Source organism: Gigantopelta aegis, chromosome 11, assembly GCF_016097555.1.
Source record: "Gigantopelta aegis isolate Gae_Host chromosome 11, Gae_host_genome, whole genome shotgun sequence".
NCBI classification, from domain to species: domain Eukaryota; kingdom Metazoa; phylum Mollusca; class Gastropoda; order Neomphalida; family Peltospiridae; genus Gigantopelta; species Gigantopelta aegis.
In genome coordinates this window covers 26,369,955-26,393,104 of record NC_054709.1, presented here as the reverse complement: position 1 = coordinate 26,393,104, position 23,150 = coordinate 26,369,955, and positions in this window count along the sequence as shown.

Below are 23,150 nucleotides of genomic sequence, written 5' to 3'. Positions count from 1 at the left end.
AATAAAAAATAAAAACGCCAACCGCCCCTCCCTCGAAAAAAAAACAAACAGACCCCCCACGAAACCCCCCCCAAAAAAACCCAACCCCCCCCCCCAAACAAACAAAACAAACAAAACAATAACAGAAAAACCAAAATAAAACAAAACAAAAACAACAGAAAAAAAAGAGAGAGAAAACACACATTAAAATTACCAGCCCCACCCCCCCAAAAAAAAAACCCACCCCACCCAATCCACCCCCCCAAAACAAAAAACAACCAAAACGACCAAATGTAAACCATAATATTATGGAGGGCAGAAGTTTTTTTCCGTGTTGTTGTGCCGCATGTGAAACGCCCAATCATGGGAAGGGTCTATAACTGGGTCATTTTATTGTGCATCATTAATCTCAGGCGATGCTTGTAATAAGTTTTCATGCTTGGGTAGACTGTAAAAGACGGTGTAGGAAGGATGTATTATCCTGTGGACATAGACCGAGAGTCGCTGGGGTCACACTGGAAAGAAATTTGTTGTAGCCAGTTTTCAGATACCACTGTGATAGAGAGTCCACGAGTACTCTCGAGTACTCTCGAGTACTCCGATACAGGCCCAGTCTAGCAAGACTCGAGTCCGTTAACTGGACTCGAGTACCCATGCAAGTAATAAGATAGGATAGGCTAACATATCAACGTACCTATACCCAATTAAGGTTCAAGCACATTCTCGTATAATTAGATTTTGTTTTACGTCATTTTGCCTTTCGATTACAGCCGGTTGCATTACAGGGCTATGAGTAAGTGTGCAATGCAATACAATGGCATGATTTAGCATCCATGTTCAGCACTGGAATTAAGATGCACAAAGCTATTTTACTGTATTCCTTAGTCTCATTATCATCAAGTGTTGGGTACTCCGATCCGGGTCGAGTTTGACCCCCGAGTATTCGAGTTCAATAGTTTGGACTCGTGGAGGGCCTACCACTAGGACAGTGTATGAAGGGAATTGTGCAGTTTGTGGAAGTTGTGATTATGTATAGCGACGATCAGTCGCATGCTATGATCAAGACGTTTCACCGACTTGTTATTATTATTATTATTATTATTATTATTATTTAAAATTAGATTTGTTATATGGGCTATAGCGAAAAGATCAATTATATAAATGGTTTGTTATTGTAGCGAAATACCAGTTAAGGCTTGAAAATAATATTTTTACATTTTTAAAAGTCACTAAATACCATTAAAAAAACAACAGTTTTGTATGTAGACCAGTACAAAAAATGGCAAAACGTTAAACTGACCCGCGATAAAATTATTATTATAATCAACATTTCATTATTAAATCTGTGCTTTACCTTTATATTTATTAATATATAACTTATAATTATTTGAAATTGGTTGTTTTATTTAACATCCATTAACCCACTAGAGCACATTGATTTATTAATCATCGGCTATTGGATGTCAAACATTTGGTAATTATAACATATAATATCAGAGAAGAAACCCGCTACATTTTTCCATCAGTAGCAAGAGATCTTTTATATGCACAATCCCACAGACAGGATAGCACATACCACGACCTTTGATATACCAGTCGTGGTGCACTGGCTGGAACTTATAATTGTTTGACGCCTAAATATGAAAAATAACCAAGAATTCGATGTACGTAAGATTTCCCCACCCTTACCCATTTCATCTTCACTGTATTGTTGCTTGCAAGATGACTGTATAGTGAATTGTTATCTCTAACAAGTTATTTGTATAGACACTTGGTATATTTTGGCTTTGCTGCGTCAAGTGAACAAAATAATTTAGGATTTTAATTTAATTAAACAATTGATGCAAAACAACGTTTAACTTATTTTCAGGGTCATATATAAAAGGTAATGAAAAATGCATATAAATGGCTAAATATTATTTACATTTTGTTCCTAAGTAGCTGTGGATGAAGAATAGAAATCTAAACTTTTCATATTATTATTATTATTATACCATATTAATAAGCACAAATTAACATATTACTGAGGTAGAACGTGAACGTGGACTGTGTTTACATGCCCCTATACCACTAGGGTTGCAGACATGTCCATCCTGGGTCCGGCCTCTGGGTAGCCAAGGACCTGACCCGGGACAGAAACTCGGGTAGAACAATATTTAAACATGGACGTTTTGTATTGTTTATTTCCCTGCCGGTTTGCGTGTCCTTTTAAAAAAATATTCCCGATGAACCACGGTTGTTATTATTGAGGATTTTGAGAAATTCAAGATGGCGTCCAAGAAGGCCACCATTTCATACATTCGACCATAACTTATTCTATTAAACTCAAAGACAATAATTTGAGGGTCTATTTATAGGTTCTAGAGGTCAAGGTATACATTTTAACCATTTGCTAAATTGATCTGAAATTAGATCTTAGGAAATTCAAAATGGCCAACCATATTGCCTCAAATTGTTATGCGTAAAGTTTGTTTGTTTGTTTTGTTTAACGGCACCACTAGAGCACATTGATTAATTAATCAACGGCTATTGGATGTCAAACATTTGGTAATTCTGACAAATGGTCATCACAGGAAACCCACTACATTGTTCCTAATGCATCAAGGAATCTTTTATATGCAGTTTCCCACAGACAGGAAAGGACATACCTCGGCCTTTGACCAGCTGTGGTGCACTGGTTGGAACGAGAAAAATCCCAATCAGTTGAATGGATCCACCGAGGTGGTTCGATCCTGCGACGCAAGCACATCAAGCGAGCACTCAACTGACTGAGCTAAATCCCCCCTCCCCACACACCCCCGATGCGCAAAGAGACATTGTATCAGTAAACGTATTTATAGAACATAATTTGCATATAATTCAGTTACTATATTTGATTTTGATCATCCTCTCACTGGAAATTAAGACTTTAAAAAAGTTGCCGGGTATCCTGAGGTTTGTAAAAAGCAGGTGAATGGAAACTGATCTTGTGAACAAGAATGCACAGATTCCATTGTTGTACAACAATTAAAGTTTGTTATGTTTAACGACACCACTGGAACACATTGATTTATTAATCATCGGCTATTGGATGTCAAACATTTAGTAATTTTGACATATATAGTCTTTGAAAGGAAACACGCTACATGTTTCCATTAGTAGCAAGGGATCTTTTATATGTACCATCCCATAGACAGGACAGCACACACCACAGCCTTTGATACGCCAGTCGTGGTGCACTGGCTTTAACGAGAAATAGCCCAATGGGCCCACCGACGGGGATCGATCTTAGACCGACCGCGCATAAAGTGAGCGCTTTACCCACTGGGCTACGTCCCACCCTTGTGCCGTGCCCGTATTGGCCATACGTCTTTGACGCATTCATTTATTTTAAAGGAGGACCCTCCCCCTCAGTGTGAACATTGTCAGTGTACACTGACTGTGCGCCACATTGTGGTGGAGTATGATCATCTCAAGCCGACGAGAAATGATATATTTGGCAACAGAAATGCTTTGGAATGTTTTAAATTCCACCCAGAATTAATTTTAAAGTTTTAAAAACATTTTGAAATATACTTTACTTTGATTTATGTATTGTATTATACCCCACCCCCACCCCCCAAAGCTCCTTGCACTGTGCTTTTACATAATTATATAAATACTATTTTCATATACTTACCTTTTGTGACACCCAATAACCGGTGTGTATTTCGGTGCTGGGGTGTCGTTGAACATTCATTCATTCATTTATTCATTCATTCATTCACGTCCCACCCACATACCTTAAAATGCATGTTACAAATCCAATGACGGTAACTGTGTGTCACTCTGCTTGGGATAGGTTTTTAAAATTATTTCATTAGAAATTACATAAGTAGCCAACGAGACACACTTCGTGACTGCAGTAGTGACAGCAGAAGCAATATACCATCATAAATTCTTAGAAACTGCCAAAAAACAGTTTCTTCACATAGAGAATAATACATGAGTGTCCGTTAGATACCATTTATCTTACATCGAGTTATTTTAAAATGTATAAAAACGAGCGAACGCAAGTGTGGTACGTTTTTAAACAACGAGTTGTACAATAAATGATATCCAAAGGACACGAATGTATTATTCTATTTCTTACATATCTTCAAAAGCCAGGTTATGTGCATATTTTAACTGAAAGTTATTTACAGCCCTTGCACTTGTCTGTAGTCCGATGGCTTAACCACTGCGCCACTGAGGCCGTTTTTTCCTATCAAATGTTATAACAATTAAGTCAAACAATCGGAAAAAACGGAATTCTTGTGAAGCTGACAGCTACATGTTCAAAAGTTATATGCATTTTTTGTTCGGCACCGGCCTCATGGCGGCCATTTTAGAAAAAGGCTGTTTTCCGGCTTTCGCTACAAATTTCGGAATCCACCTTGTACATTCTTGTATCTAGGGCTATCCCAAACAAAATCAACTGTCAAATTCTATGTCTACGAAAGTGTATAGGGACCTCTATGTCAGGGCCAGAACTATGTGGAAAATACAATTTTTTTCCCTCGGGATATTTTTTGCCGTGACAATTTTCGTAATTACTGCATTTATATTTACAGTCAAAACCTCAGCACACGGTAATAACACAATGTAACAACAATATTATACTACCAGTATCAAACACCGATGCATATCAGTTCGTGGTTAGGAAATACGCCATGCTATCTTATAAGACAATTAGGACCTCCGACGTCTGGGTCAACACATACCACGCCCTTTGATATTCCGGTCGTGGGACACTGGTTTTATGAATATGAAAGTCAGATACATAATTATAGGAAAAAAGCAGTATTATTTATACCCCACTTCCGGTCTCGTTGTCATGGTTTCTTTTGTTAAAACTACATTCCCTGGAATATTTTTATTATTTAAGCATATAGAACAGAAAATCCAATTACGTTTGGTGCATATATGACGCCGCACTCCGCATTGGTTTCACTACGCTGGCTTATCCAGGTCAAAATCAAAGCCAGTATTTTGAAAGTGGGACACTTTTGACGGGCTCGTACCAATCTCGGTTTTCATTGGCTTATCACTAGTATAGAATTCCCCAACAAGAGATCACGTGAGATTTCGCAATTTTTGAACAAATTTAACTGTCTTGATTGAGGGGTCGTCTCATATCTCCAAAACATATTTATATCCATAGAGGTATGGTACAACGCCTTGCCAGGGGTCGGTGAGTGGGGGATTTGCCTTGAAATTTTGAATGTGGCCAGCTGTTGGCATACGCGTTACATGTAAGGGGGTGTTACTAATTATGTAACGCTCTAGGGGTAGAGGAAGACGGTACTGTGTTCGATTTACGTAACAATTTTCAAGACTATATGCTATTTTTATTCATTACTTAGACATAAAAAGGTGTTTTTTGGAAATGCGCGGTCAGTCTAGGATCGATCCCCATCAGCGGGTATACAAAAAGACCATGGTATGTGATATCCTGTCTGTGGGATGGTACATATAAACGATCCCTTGCTAAAAAAAAATGTAGCGGGTTTCCAAGGCGCGTGTGCAGGGATTTCAGCGGGGTTGGGGTTACAGACTGTTGAGCGAAGTTTATATGGGGCCATGCTCCCCCCCAAAATACATTTCTCCTATAAATAACTAAGGTCATTTGCATATCAAAAGCATCATTCTATAGTGCGTTTCAAACTAATGTTCGGTTCTATCGTCCTATCCGCACAAATCGTAGTATGACCTATATTTAAGAAAATATCTGTAAACATGAAGCAGGCGCGGATTCAGGTGGGGAGTTCAAGTAACAAAACCTCAGTTTGAAAAAAAAATATGTATCAAATATTATAATTATATTGTGGAATACACAAGCGCGCGCGCTGAAGGGAGACGCAGACAGGCAGAGAAAGAGAGAGAGAGAGAGAGAGAGAGAGAGAGAGAGAGAGAGAGAGAGAGAGAGAGAGAGAGAGAGAGAGAGAGAGAGAGAGAGAGAGAGAACGCGTGTGTGCGTGTGTATGAGAGAGAGAGAGAGAGAGAGAGAGAGAGAGAGAGAGAGAGAGAGAGAGAGAGAGAGAGAGAGACGTCATTTATGTAACGACGCACTCAACATATTTTAATCTATGGTTATATGGTTATAGGGAGAGAGAGAGAAGAATATGGTATGCATGCGATTGGTGGAGGTGTGACCCTCTGCACAATCCCAACCCCACTTAAGGCTTCTTTTGTATATGGAGCGGGACGTAGCTCAGAGGTAAAGCGTTCGCTCATGGTAGGTCGACTGATCGATCCCACATGGTGGACCCATTGGGTTGTGTCTAGTTCCAGCCTGTGCACCACAACTGATGTATAAAGGCTGTGGTATGTGCTATCCTGTCTATGGGATGGTGCATATAAAACGTCCCTTATTGCTTATCAAAATTGCTTATCGGAAACAGTGGCTCATGTGGCGGTAGCGAGTTTCTTTCTCACTGTCATAATGCTCCTTAACCGTTTTGTCTGACGCCACATAAACGTATATCAAATGCGTTGGGTGTGTCGTTAAATAAACATTTCTCTCGTATGTATGTGTAGTCTATATGCATTTCTAGTCGATTAGTTTATAGGTTGTTAGGTTGTTTGATAGTGAATGATATGGAAATAAATTGTTTTTGGTGTTAAAGAATTCATGCATACATTAAAGTAATACTCCTGATGGGTATGGAGAAATAACTTAATCAGTTGACGAACTCATTTCTTCATCACTATCTTCGTTAAGGGGGACTATCACAGGGGGTATTTTATTTCTTATAAAACTATTTTGTTTTCTAAAATCTTCTTCGATCTTTATTACATGTTTAACTGCGTCAGAGAAGTGTGTAGGTGTGACAGAGTTCAATGCATGTGCAAGTTCACTCCGCACCGTGGTCATTTTACCATCATTATGACGAGCTATGTGCCCTTTGACTTGACTCCAGATCAGTTCTATCGGATTGAGTTCAGAATGTCTTGGCGGCAGTCTTAGACACAAGTGCCCATGGCGTTCAGCAATATCATCAGTAACAAATTGCTTTGCACATTTGTTACTTTTCACAAGTTCATAAAGAACTGGCTTTGTCATGTTACTCTCAAAAGGTACATTTTTGTTTCGTAGCCACGACTGAATTTCTTCCTTTTTAGCGTTTAGTGCAGGACATCGTGTAATCTCAGTTAATTTGTTGTGGTAGCTTGCGTTATCCATGACGATAACAGAAGGTTCTGGTAGAGAAGGCATAAGTTGTTCTTCAAACCATTTGATGAAATTGTCATGATTCATCTCACCATGATAGTCTCCGTCTGTTTTTTTTAGCCTAAAAGATCAATTCACAGCCATCTATCAATCCATATTTATCACAGCCAGCATGACAAATAATAAGTCTTTTTCCCTTCCCAGTCACCGAACAGACTTTAGGAACTCGATCAGCAGCGTCTGATTTCGGCAGGTGATTGGCGGTACTTGTGCCCGGGTGGATATCTGTCCAGTGGTGGGATGTTGTGTGGTTGACATTCACCCAGGTCTCATCTTGATACACTATTAAATACCCCTGTTCTCGTAAACTGGACATTTCATGGAGATAGGACAGTCTCCTGTCTGATATATTGGCGTCCTCAAAAATCACTTTTCCGGTTGTAGACATATGTTGGTATTTAAAATCGAGGTCATGGAGTGTTCTTCGTAAAGTTGATATGGATATGTTGATTCCACATTCCTCCCTTAAAGCCACGTTAATCTTTTGTAATGTAGGTACAATGTAATTCGCCCTCTCTATAAAATCTGTATACTCGTCGTCTAATAACATCTTTATGAAATAAATCGATGAGTTTTCGGTCGCGTTTTTTAACAGTGATTTCTGATCTTGGATTCGTAGAGCTTAGATTTTTCACAGTTCTTTTTACTGTTGAAACCGAAACTTTAAGTGCAGCGGCAACTCGATCGACAATTCGATAAGAAGCATACCTAGGTCTACCGCGCTGATATTCATCTTCAAAATAATCGAAAACGTTCTTAATACAGTATTTTACATCAACTGAAGTGTTTTTCGATGTACCCATATTTTTCCTCAAATAACAATAACAAGAATGTCGACTAATACATTTTCAATGAATTTATATACCCTACCTAACTTGTATTTTACGTGGTTTACACATTGCTACAATAGCACGTGCAGTCATAGATCGAAATAATGATGTTATTGACCAAGCAATGCTATCGTATTTTGAACATTCAGAGCTGTGTCTGCGGGATAAAAAAGTGGTTGAACCCATACGAGTCCGAACAATAGCCCTTTGGTTTTTCGCATTACAAATGTAACACCCCACCCCCAAATCCCAGCCCCTAGCACCACCCTAAATACTATATATATATATATATATATATATATATATATGTATGAGTTCCCAATGTAGAGGAAAATTAAATAACATTTTTATTATTATTTGATGTTGGTGGCCTTTGACATTTTATCCCCCCCCCCCCCCCTGGTCTTCTGGGTCCGGCCCTGCATTAAATTTATTTATTAATTTGGAAAGCACATTCCTGCGGTGTGTGAGGTGATTTGTGTTTATTACTGTGCTACACCTCAGTTGTGTTAGGTTAGGTATGGTATGCTAATATATAATTGATATAATAAAATTAAAATATATAATACATTAGCTATATTTATTAAATATAATGCACCTACAAGAAAGGGTTACATGTTCTGTTTGTTTACATCTATGTTTAACGGAAAGATTAGACAATGCAAAACAATAATAACCTTGATTTAGTGAAACAAGCTATAATGGCCTTCACGTAGCCTCAGATCCCAATGTTTTGATATGCAAATGACCGTAGTTATTTATAGGAGAAAATAACGTGCATTCAAACGACACAGAGATTTTTAAAAAGTGGAATTAAGTCAACTTCGTGCATTTTATATGATGATTTGTATATAAAACCTGTCGGGGTTTGGGTTTGTTTTCATGTAAATGTAAAGAAAACAAATATCGAATGGGAAATAAACGTAACATTTGCAAAAAACTTTGGGTCTAAATAATTGAACAGGATAATAGTATACAAACTAAACTTTCAAAGTACTACTAACACTTTATAAAATATCAATTCTGAAATAGGAAGGTACGACTGTCGATAATACGTTGTCAAGATCAAACCAGTTTTAACTAAAGACTCTAGTACCGTATCCTCAACCGAACGTTCTTCGTACAGCGCAAGATTTCTCTTTTAATTTTCTGAGACGAACCCTACAATTTGAAATCGGCAAACGCACGTGTTAACTAAAACTGAAAACAGGCTGTCGTTTGTGCTTTGCCGAGCTATGGCGGCACAGGCGACGAATCAAGCGTATACATTTGACGATATCCGTTCATAGCGAACACACACGACTTTTTAAAAAGTTCATTTGAGCTTGTATTTCACATTTGTACATGATGTTATAATATGGTAACCAGAGAATGTAACTTTAAAAGTGTAGGTGTATTCACCGATACATTTACACTTTTCCTCCAAAAGTGTAGGTGTATTACTATATACCTACACGACCAAAACTGTAGGGATATTCACCGATTAGATACACCTCGTAAAGTGTGGGTATAAGTATTACATATTATGATTCTGACATGTTTTAAAACTTTTGATATGCTGATTTCAGATTAAGATCTTTCGAACTGAATTAGTTTTAACATAATGCATGCGTTATTACTGCATTAAGGCACGGTGGTAGTCTGTAGTAATGGAGCAATTTTCCACGCATGGGCTGTTTCTTAAATTTCATATGAATAATTCGCTACAGTTCGGCAAACAAACTTAAAGGAGCTGCCTTATAATGGTTTTGTAAGAAAAGATAACTGATGTAGAGGGTTAGCCCCGAGTACTCTGACTGTAAGGACCGCCCTCGGTGGCGTCGTGGTTAGACCATCGGACTACAGGCTGGTAGGTACTGGGTTCGGATCCCAGTCGAGGCATGGGATTTTTAATCCAGATACCGACTCCAAATCCTAAGTGAGTGCTCCGCAAGGCTCAGTGGGTAGGTGTAAACCACTTGCACCGACCAGTGATCCATAACTGGTTCATCAAAGGCCATGGTTTGTGCTATCCTGTCTGTGGGAAGCGCAAATAAAAGATCCCTTGCTGCCTGTCGTAAAAGAGTAGCTTATGTGGCGACAGCGGGTTTCCTCTAAAAAAAAAAACAGTGTCAGATTGACTATATGTTTGACGTCCAATAGGCGATGATAAGATAAAAAATCAACGTGCTCTAGTGGCGTCGTTAAATAAAACAAACAAACTTCACTTACTGTAAGAGAGCTAGACAGGCATATGGAAAGTAATATGCTTTCATTAGCAGGGTGTACCAGTTTACTGCTATTGCCTAGATGTTTCATTCATACGGTTATTCTTTAAACAACAAAATTGGTGCAAACGGCATTCACCTGTGTATGAACATGGATTTCAAAACAAATTCTATCAAAATATAAGGTAACATCTTTAAAAAATGGCATATTATTTCTTGCCCCAATTTCCCCCCTATCACCAAAGTTTCGAATCCACAAGTTATATATATTTTTTTATTCCAACATTCTTTTTTTTTTTAATGAAAGCAAAGACTGATTGAATCAATTCTAGTTCGTTAGTAAGTTATATACTCAAGAAGACCACTGTTGTAAGTAGAGTAGATATTTATCAGTCCGAAGGACCCCCCCCCCCCCCCCCCGAGAAATTAATTAATACAATGTAAAGGGCCTTAAAATAACGTTAAAGGGACTAGGCCTATCCTAAGTTTGTAGCCATTTAAAAAAAGGTTTTATTAAAATTACAATATATACGTACATTTTCTTGCTTACAATATAAATATCTCTTTAACCAATGCATTTCTGAAGATCGTAATGTTTTGTATAGTATCTGAATACCCATTTTTGTAATTTTGTACGTTTAAGTTTATTATGTCTTCCAACGGCAAAGGGGGGGGGGGGGGGGGGTACGAAGTCCAGTGGTAACGCGGTCGCCTGATGCGCGGTCGGACTGGAATCGATCGCCTTCAGTGAGCCCATTGGGCTATTTCTCAATCCAGCCAGTGCACCACGACTAGTATATCAACGGCCACACATGGGATGGTGCATATAAAGGATTACTTGCTACTTGTCACGGGGATCCTATAATACCCGTAACTGAATGAAACACACGATTATCCAAATATATCTCCTAACTGTATATCTATTAGATCTCTCTGTAACGGGCAGTTATACCCGCGTGGCTCGTCTAGGTATGATCAGAGATAAGATCTTATATAAAAAGTATATGTAATATAGCACGTTTAGTTCACTAGAAAACACAACAAAAACACAATACACTTTGGAATCTGTATTAATACTACGCTGACAAATGTACTGCCGCAGTAGTTAATTAACAACAACAAATAACAACAACCCAGAACTGATCACTTAATTAGTTAATCTCTAGGTGTCTAGTTTACACAATATTCTAATCACTTCACCGTGACACAACACCCACACGTGTGATAATTGAGAAACGCTTCCAGGGGAACTTAATTAATAAAGGAATTACAACTCTATTCCTAACTGGTTAATTTTTAATTAACCCTTACTACTCATTCAGTAACGTGTGATAATTGAGAAACGCTGCCAGGGGAACTTAATTAATAAAGGAATTACAACTCTATTCCTAACTGGTTAATTTTTAATTAACCCTTAACTATTCATTCAGTAACCTTGTAACACAGAATTAATACTGGTACCTATCACAATAAAGATAATAACCTACAGTTTACCTAGGTCCTCTAGGATGACTGGCTAAGCTTTAATAGTTATTTAGACAGTGAGCCTAGTTTACTGCGTCAGATTACCGGAAACACTGTCTAAATAATATTGGTATAATACAGTATTAAAATATTTAAAGTTACATCAATCACATCAAGGTTATACACAGAGTAGAAAAATATATTTACCACGTCCGGACTGAACTTGTATATTTCGTTCAGTGGACGACGTCCGTTTCCCCTGCAGCCTTCCTATGTTTCTCCCTGATATCTCTAAAACCCTAGCTATTTATTATAAAACCGAATATCGCCTGGGGGTACATCGCGGCACCGAATACCTACAAGTGATATTTGCACAGCGACCAAGCCGGCATATTTTTCTTAGAGTTATGGTCAAATTATATTTTTACTGCCCATATTTTAACCAATTCAGACTTCAATATTTTTATGCATATAAATTTCACACTAACGACATCGGAGATGAATTCCATTATATTTTTACATGCCCATATTTTAACCAATTCAGACTTCAATATATACCGAAATATTATCGATCCAAACCAAACACATATAAATTTCACGAATTATTTAATTGTAAAAAAACTGGTGTCCTCCTGCGCACTTGGGCTGGGTGTGTATTAGAAGAGCTCGACGACCGTCGCGCAGAGGTATTACGTAACAAAGTGCTCACACTACTAATAACAAAAATGTAGCGGGTTTCCTTTCAAAGACTATACGTCAAAATTACCAAATATTTGACATCCAATAGCTGATGATTAATAAACCAATGTGCTCAAGTGGTGTCGTTAAAGAAAACAAACTTTAACTTTCTTCCAACGGGATGGGCCACTTGCAATTTGAAATGATTCGATCGGCCAAAGTTCATAGCTAACATATGTATCCCTTATATGTTAGGTTAAGACAATGTTTAAAAAATACAGGAAAAAGCAGAATGTGTTTTTATTTTGTTTTGGAGGAGGCAAAATGAAATCTTAATCAAGGCCGTAGCTAGGATTTTTTGTTTGGGGGTGGGGAGGGGGAGGGGGTGGGGGGGCAACTGAGTAGTTAATAGTCTAAAATTCCTGTTTTTTAAGTTTCTATAGTGCTTTCCGAATTTTTGCCCCCCTGCTAGCTACGGCCCTGCTAATAAAGATGAAAATTCAGAATACCCGGTACTATTAAATTCTTTATTGTCCGTAAGCACAGCTTTCGCTCGTTAGATACATTTTAAAACAACTCGTTGTATGATAAATGGTATCTAACGGCCGCTCATGTAGTATTCTCTATTTATAAAAAAAGCTTTCGTTCTTCTTGCTATTTTTTCCACTATAGTTAGTATGGGCTACTTACGGACCTGGTAAACCAGAAAAGAGCAAAATCGCCGCGGTGAAGTTAACACGCACAGTGTAAAACATTCCTTTCATAACAGGACTATTATTAATATAATTCAAAATTCTTACAAAAGTCAATGGCCACCTAAAAGGTCTATTCCCTGACAGACGAGGTATTAAGGAGTAAGCTCAGATATGTTGAGAAACTGAATGACTAAAACCCATCCAGTAAGGCGTAACTATCTTATCTTCTACACAAAAGAACAAAAAAATCGACCAACTGTTACGACTGGTTCGTCCAGTTACCAGAAAGAGGCATGTCCACAATTTTAGTATAGCACGATTACAGGGTGCGTCAAGAGTCGAACAGAGTTTGGTGGTTCGCACAGACGTATTGAGGACTACAAAAAGGTTGAAAACTATTAGGAGGTAGGTAATTTTGAATTTATTTGTCAATGATTTAAAACAATATAAAAAGTAGTTCGTTCTACGCAATAAATATATACATTTAACTGATCAATCTACTTCTTTTCTTTTAAAAAATAAAAAATAAAAAAAATAAAAATAAATAAATAAATAAACAATAAATTAATTAATAAAGAAAAAGAAAAAGAAAAGAAAAGTCAAACAAACCAGAAAGACAACCAAAAACAAACTACCCCCCCCCCCCCCCCCCCACAAACCAGGCACGTCTGACAAAAGCAAATTCTCGTGTTTTAAATATGTTTCGTAGGAGTATCTCCCAAGGCCCCTAGGAACTTCGTTCACTACAGTCTAGACATCCTACCCCCGCACAATCCTTTGCACAGACATTTCTGGTACCTGAACATTAAAGGGACATTCCTGAGTTTGCTGCATTGTAAGATGTTTCCGACTAATAAAATATTTTTACGATTAAACTTGCATATTAAATATATGTTCTTGTTTAGAATATCAGTGTCTGTATATTCAATGTGTTTCTGATCGTCTTAATATTTGTAAGAAGCCCAAAGTGGATTTTTAGGAAATAAAATGAAATTTGACCTAGTACAAATATTAGAACGACCAGAAACGCAAATAATATACAGCCACTAATATTTTATGTAGAAAAATATATTTGATATGTAATTACAATCGTTAAAAAGTATCTGTTAGTCGATAACATCTTAAAAAGTGCAGCAAACTCAGGAATGTCCCTTTAAAGTAATATGAACACCTAAATAGTGTGACACGGACAATAATCGGTTCTGGGCTGTAGGGTTTTATTTTCTTTCTTTCTTTCTTTCTTTTTTTTTTCTTTTTTTCTTTCTTTCTTTTCTTTCTTTCTTTCTTTCTTTTCTTTCTTTCTTTCTTTCTTTCTTCTTGCTTTCTTTCTTTCTTTGTTTGTTCTTCTTTTTTATTTGCTTTGCGTAGAAAAAAAGTATTTCTAGTAATTAGTGTATTTCTAATTCAACTGGGCATAGGGGATGTATAACCTTCAGAGTACTGCCCTGACCCCCCCCCCCTCCCCCCCATTTAACATCCAATAGCCGATGATGAATAAATCTGTGTTCTTGTGGTGTTATTAAACAAAACCAAGTTTACTTTCATCTTTGAACGTAATACTTAGCACGATGTGTGTGTATTCGACCTGAACGGACTTAAGAATTCGGGTTAGTACAAAGAAGGCATCGGCAGTACAAATCAAAAGAAAAGAAGCGGTCAGAACGATAAGGAATTGTCAAAACAGCCTCACGTATTATATTATAGAAAAAAACGAAGTTTGTTTTGTTTAACTACACCACTAGAGCACATTGATTAATCTATCATCGGCTATTGGATGTCAAACATTTGATAATTTGATAATATTTGAGATTTCTCTGCTGCATTAAAATGCCCATTCGACTCTGCGTTATGCAGAGATACGGCCTATAATAAGTCAGCGACAGAGGCAGATCAAAAACGTGTCCATGGTAACAAACTAACAAAACCGAAATACCACCACCACCCATAAAATACAGAAACAACAACAAACATAAACAAAAACAAAACAAAACAAAACAAAACAACAACAACAACAATAATATTGATTGTAGACGTGTTAACAACAACAACAACAACGAATTAAGTAGTTCTTTTATAAATCTTTTTCCTAAAATCCAATTGTGTCTTACCTGTTCCGCATTTTTGTGCTGCATTCTGTTGTGCCCTGTGTTGTATTATTATTGTTTTCTGTTTTTCTTTTAGCCGAGTTATGCTCTGTATTGTTGTGTCATGTTATGTGTCGTGGTACTGTATTAATGTGTCGTGGTGTGTTTTGTAATGCTATGTCGTGATACTGTATTAATGTATCATGGTGTGTTCTGTATTGCTGTGTCGTGTTATGTCGTAGTACTGTATTAATGTGTCGTGTTGTGTTCTGTATTGCTGTGCCATGTTATGTCGTGGTACTTTATTAATGTCTCGTGCTGTGTTCTGTATTGCTGTGTCATGTTATGTCGTGGTACTGTATTAATGTATCATGGTGTGTTCTGTATTGCTGTGCCATGTTATGTCGTGGTACTGTATTAATGTGTCGTGGTGTGTTCTGTATTGCTATGCCATGTTATGTCGTGGTACTTTATTAATGTGTCGTGTTGTGTTCTGTATTGCTGTGCCATGTTATGTCGTGGTACTGTATTAATGTGTCGTGTTGTGTGCTGTATTGTTGTGTCATGTTATATCGTGGTACTCTGTTAATGTGTCGTGTTGTGTTCTGTATTGTTGTGTAATGTTATATCGTTGTACTGTATTAATGTGTCCTTTTGTGTTCTGTATTATTGTGTCATGTTATGTCGTGGTACTGTATTAATATGTCGTGTTGTGTTCTGTATTGTTGTGTCATGTTATGTCGTGGTACTGTATTAATGTGTCGTGTTGTGTTCTGTATTGTTGTGTAATGTTATGTCGTGGTACTGTATTAATGTGTCGTGTTGTGTTCTGTATTGTTGTGCCATGTTATATCGTGGTACTGTATTAATATGTCGTGTTGTGTTCTGTATTGTTGTGTCATGTTATGTCGTGGTACTGTATTAATGTGTCGTGTTGTGTTCTGTATTGTTGTATTAATGTGTCGTGTTGTGTTCTGTATTGTTGTGTCATGTTATATCGTGGTACTGTATTAATATGTCGTGTTGTGTTCTGTATTGTTGTGCCATGTTATGTCGTAGTACTGTATTAATGTGTCGTGCTGTGTGCTGTATTGTTGTGTAATGTTATGTCGTGGTACTGTATTAAGTGTCTTGGTGTGTTCGATTGTGTTCTGTACTGTTGCTTTCATAAAAGTACGAGACAGGGGTGTGTGTGGGGTGTGGGGTAGTGCGGGAGCAAATCATGAAATTCTGGCATAAACAATAGAGATATTCGAGCAAAATCAATTGGCCTGAAACAATTTCGCCGTGTATGTGGATCATTCTACCTATAGCATTAGCTGTAGTCAATTTAAAAATGCGTAGTGAATCGCTAATATGAATAAATGTTGTTATTCATATTCGAGCATTTTCGTTTCATTCGGGCAAAAGATCAGCGTATCCCCCTACAAAAATGGAAACCCGTACGCCTATGGCTGCGTTGTATTCTGTTATATATTGTTGTTGTGTTGTGTTGTGTGGTGTTGTGTTATGTTCTATTCTATTCTCTATTGTATTGGTTTGAGTCGTGTATTGTTGTGTTGTATTGTATTGCATTCTTTTGTGTTCTGTGTTGTTTTATGTTGTTCTCGTCCCCTTTCAGTTGATATGTAATAAAGTATCAGCTTATTTTATTCTGTTTACTTTTAGGTCTGGCCATTCCACACTACGATGCACTACTTTGTCGGCTTAGTTCTTGTACTAGGGGCTGCTTGGGTCAGGGGTATTGGATGTAAGTTGTTATTATTGTTATTATTATTATTATTATTACTGTTATTATTGTTATTGTTATTATTGTCGTCGTTGTTGCTGCTGCTGCTATTACTTCTACTACTACTACTACTACTACTACTACTACTACTACAGTAACTATTATTATTTAAGCAGAGATAGGCAGAGAGAGAGAGAGAGAGAGAGAGAGAGAGAGAGAGAGAGAGAGAGAGAGAGAGAGAGAGAGAGAGAGAGAGAGAGAGATATGCGACGCGATGTCGTTTTGAATGGGAATGGTGTCAGACTGGAATGACGTTATAGTCAATGTACAGTGTTTTTCTTGGATTTTCTGTTTTTAATTAATTAATTAATTAATTCATCCATCCATCCATCCATCCATCCATCCATCCATTCATCCATCCATTCATTCATTCATTCATTCATTCATTCATTCATTCATTCTTTCATTCATTCATCCATTCGAGGGCGGGGCGTTACCCAGTGGTAAAGCGCTCCCTTTATGCGCGGTCGGTTTGGGATCGATCTCCGTCGGTAGGCCCATTGGGCTATTTCTCGTTGGCTCCAGTGCATCACGACTGGTAGGCCTATATCAAAGGCCGTGGTATGTGATATCCTGTCTGTGGGATGGTGCATATGAAAGACCCCAAGTAAGGGGAAAATATAGCGGGTTTCCTCTATAAGACTATATGACATCCAATAGCCGATGATTAATAAATCAATGTGCTCTAGTGGTGTCGTTAAACAAAACACTTTTTTATTCCTTCCTTTCATTCATTCAGTCATTCTTTAATTCATACATACATACACATATTCATTCATTCATTAATTTATTCATTCATTCATAAATTAACTTCCTTAATTAGTTCATCATTCATTTATTAGCCTTCTCCTTCATTCCTCTATACATACCCTAACTAATATGAACCAATTCTTGTTTTTGTAGTCGATCCACCAACAACAACAACAGGTAAGTGAATATCTTCAAGTTGATAGTATGATGCTTTCAGGTGCCAGTTTGAATTAATGCAAAATATGCCAAATTTTATGAAAAACGTTACTCAAAATATTATACTTGAAATATTTAATAAAAAATAGGTTTTAACCAAATAAATTATAATAGAATTATGATGAAAATTCAGTTATAATATATATTCATCTGTAACAGAAATATGATGGATATTTCTTTATAACAAATATATGATAGCCATTTGATTATAAAGGTATATGATAGATACTAATTTATAACAGTTATAATGGTCATTCAGTTACTGGTATCACAGAGATGTGCTAGACATTCAGTTACAACATATATAACATGTGACATTCAGTTACAACATATATAACATGTGACGTCCAGTTACAACATATATAACAGGCGACATTCAGTTACAACATTTATAACAGTTGATATTCAGTTACAACATATATGATGGACATTCAGTCATAACAACAGTATGCTGAAAAATCAGTTATAACAGATATTACGAACATTCAGTTTTGACGAACTTTCAATTGAAACAAACATACGATAGACACTGACCATTCAGTTACAAGAAATCTATGATAGACATTTAGTTATAACACATATACGATAGACAATTACAATGATCATTCAGCTACAATAAAGATATGATATACATTCAGTTATAACAGATACAATAAAGAGTTACACTGGTCACTCGGTTAAAAGAAAGCTATGGTAGAAATTTAGTTATAACAGAGATACAATAGACAATTACGCTATGGTAGATATTCAGTTATAACAGAGATACAATAGACAATTACGCTGGCCATTCAGTTACAATAAATGTATGATAGATGGAAAAATGATGGACGTTTAGTTAAGGCAAATATATGATAGATATTTAGTTGTAAAGATATATGATGGAAGGTTTTGTCATTCAGATCTATTACAGAGATATGGCATACGTTTAGATATAACAGATATTATAAACGTTAATTATAGCTGAGATATACTGGATATTAGTTATAACAGGTATAATTGACATGCTATAGGCATTAGAAGACGCTTGCGACTGTTGCTGATGGCACCTATGTATTACGTTGCCCTTCAGTTGGGGGTGGGTGGAGGTGGGTGGTTAAACTAGTCTTCAGATTTGGGGCCAAGTGCCTCATTTCCTCCTCGACCGCTTCCGACAGCAATGCATTCAGCTATAACAAACATATAATTGGCAATCAGTCATAACATCACTGGACTTTGATGCTGACCTATATTATTATTTGTTTCAGATCCTAATTGCCCTCCAGCTGTATTGTGTCTCATGTTTTGTACTTATGGTTTTGCGAAAGACGCAAATGGATGTACCATGTGCAAATGTGATGGTAAGCTTATACTTGCGGGGTTTGTTTGTTTAGTTTTTAAGGGGATCGAGTCGGCAATTGAATGAGGCGTAAATCTGTACTCTATTGCACGAAGCGATCTTAGCGTTAAGATCACCGTGAGTGCATAAGGTAGCTAGCTATGTGCTTAAAGTGATCTTAGCCCTAAGATCGCTTCATAAAACGGGGCACAGAACGACAAAGGTTATTGCATTCCATATCGTAACCCTGTACAAGTCGGAATGGAATGGATAGAATAGATGTTTAACGACACCCCAGCACGAACAACACATCGGCTATTGGTTGTCAAACTATCGTAAATACAAAACAGTAAGCTGTACAAGTCAGTCAAAAGGACAATTTGACAAGAGAGTGACTGCTCCTGTAAATCACTAGCAGATGTGTTGGGTATAAGAGGACTGCCACTATCACAGAGCGATAATCCTTCCAACGTCCTGCACAAGACAGATCCCAGTCATAAAGGCACAAGTAGGCAGCTGCGACGGCATGCACCAATGAACCACTGTCAAAACAGTGATGATATCAGGACTGAGTTCGAACAGAACTGAACAGAAAAAAAAACCCATTCGTAAGTCTGGTTTATGCGCTTCACGTTAACCAAACGACCGAATGGGAACTAGTCGAATATTTCGCGACCACAATGCAGATATAAATCTGACTGACAAAACAATCATGGGATTTCAATGTACAGTTGAAAGGGCATTTTGACAAGGTATTTTACTTCTCCGCATGAATCTCCGTCAATATGGTTTTACTATAAGAGGACAGCCACTCTCACGACAAGATATAGGAAGACTGCAAGATACATCCACATTGTATAAGAAGACTGCCACGCTGATAGGCAGATTAATCCTACGTTATATACAGGATTGCCACTCTCAAGGCAAGATGCATCGCACATTTTATATAGTAGTCACCCATAGCAAGATGCATCCTACGACTGCCACTTCATTACATGAAGGAAATGTCTTATTTACCGACACACTCAACACATTTTATTTACGGTTATATGGCGGCGGGGAAACGTTTTGTCCCGCGAACCTTCATTACAAAGATGAATCCTAAATTAATATAATTTATATACGACTCATTCACGTAGCCAGGATGTGTCGTACATTTTATATAGGAGGACTGCCATGCTCGTAGTCACATTAATCCTACGTTTTATATAGAGGACTGCCATTGCTCAGAACGACACATCGTTTCTATTTTGTAGGAGGAATTCCACTTTCATACATGAAGGCAGGGGCGGATGTAGATTGTTTTTACGGAATAGGCCCGTAGGAATCGGATGGAGGGGGAGGGGGGCTGTGAAAATATACAGTTTTTTTTTGGGTCTTACTCTGTATAAATAACCTGCGCGTGTTGTAACCTCACCGTGGTACAGGGGTGTAACATTCTCTTTGAGAATGGCCAATACAGCACAAATCCCCGTTTTCTTCGAGATACATTTAAAATTTTGAGTAAAAGTCAGTATCTATCTGTGATATTTGTATTTTTGCACAGTTCTTTCCACTGTTTTTATTTAACTGTTGAATATTTATATTGATGTTGATCATCACTTTAGATTTGTGTTTACCATAGTTTGACTCCCAGTAGCCGATGTATTTTTCGTACTGGGGTGTCGTTAAACATTCATTCATTCATTCTATATAAATAAAGATGAAAATATGACTTGTGCCCTCGCCAGAGGCTGTGAACCCCCACAAGAGATTGTGCCTCCCCACTAGTGATTGTGCCAACCCCCCACCCCCCACTCCAGATACTGTCCCTATAGGCCTGCGGAGGTTATCAATTATGAATAGCAATGAAAGTTACAGTATTCCAAACTGCACTAATATATTCATTATATATATAATGACAATCGACCTCCGAACCAACGCAGCAGACCACGAAATTCGAAGCCCATAAAAACATCCAGTGTTTAGCAGACGAGTGCAAAGTATTGGTTGGGTTATTTAAAGCTGGAAATATGAACGGGAAACGTGTTTGAAATGAAACTTCCTCCACAAACAACAGATTATGCAAAGACGGATCAAAGGGAAGGAAGACGAGACCCCTCCTTCTTTATATAGAGAATAACCACTTAATGACGTCGAATATCTGGTTTGTCATGTGAAGGTAAGAATGGGAAATTCCGCGAGGCTCTGTCAAGCGGAATTTCTCATTATGCTTGAACAGGATATTTAAAGCAGATATCCGACGTCATTAACTAGTTATAATCTTTATCCTGCAGACCATAAAAATTAAGGGGAAAAGCCATTATTCCGTTATTTCTGCCACATTGTACGGTGACCTAGAGGTCAAATGAGCGATTTTGTATTGTAGGCTATGCGTGTGACGTCACATGAGTGACGTCAGAAATCATATCTTTCTAGCTGGATATGACTTTGCTTTATCTGTCATCATATTATGTCAGTAGAAACTGTGGATGCAGGATAAAAGACAATAATGTGTCCCCTTTGAAAAGTTTGTTTTACAAGTTGCACTGAAGTGCTCTTTACCAAAAGTTGGTCCATGTGTCATTTTGTCCATGGTCCTCAACCTGAAATATTTCATGGGGCCGCCAATATATATATATATATATATATATATATATATATATATATATATATATATATATATATATATATATATATATATGGGGCCATTCAAATATTACGTAACGCTTAGGGGGTGGGTGTAAAGCCAAGCGTTATGTGGTGTTACAAGGGGTGGGGGTGTATTGAACAGTGTAACACAATTTTGTTTTCTCTTAAACGTGCCATGCCATGACAACAATATATAATGTAGGTTTTTACAGGTAAATTTAAACCCAAAACAATTATAAATCAAGCTGTAATGCTTTAATACACCATGGCGCAAGTGAAAACCCAAGGTTTTTTTTCCCCATCGTACAGCAATACGTCACTTTAATGACGTCATCGTAGTACACATGGGTATAAATAAACATTGCCACGTTGCTTTGTCTGTGTGTTGGGGGGGGGGGGGGGGGATCTCCGAGCGTTACGTACTATTTTGGGGGTGTATGGTCTAGCGTTACGGGTCGTTACAAGGGGGTGGGTGGGTGTCTAATTTTGACAAAAATAGTGTTACGTAATATTCGAACGGCCCCTATTTTGCATAACCCCACACTATATACATCGTTCTTACGGGCCTGATTTATTGCTTGAAAGAAGAGACTAATTATTTGCTGAAGAAATGCAATATAATTATATTACCTAAGGTATCAATGATGCGTGAAATAAACACTGTGTAAAGGGCAGGACGTAGCTCAATGGGAAAACGCCCGCTTGATGCGCGGTCGGACTAGGGTCGATCCCCGTCGGTGGACCTATTGGGCTATTTCTCGGTCCATCCAGTGCACCACGACTGGTATATCAAAGGCCGTGGTATGTGCTATCCTTTCTGTCGGATGGTGATTTAAAAGATCCCTTGCTACTAATGGAAAAACGTAGCGGAATTCATCTCTATGACTGTGTCAAAATGACCAATAGCCGATGATTAAGAAATCAATGTGCTCTAGTGGTGTCGTTAAACAAAACAAACTTTTTTAAACACTGTGTCAGTTACGTTCACAATATACATTGTTCACAATATACATTGTATAGATAGCAATCGATGAGGGTTCGATCTGTGTCGAGGTTTTTTTTATCGTCATATTTAAAATTAATACATACAGTCCAAAAGGTTGGATATATTGTCTAATAATTGTGGTTTTCATTACAATCGATAGATATTGTCCAATAATCGTGGTTTTCATTACAACCGATAGATAGTGTCCAATAAACGTGGTTTCCATTACAATCGATAGATATTGTCCAATAATCGTGGTTTTCATTACAATCGATATATATATATATTGTCTAATA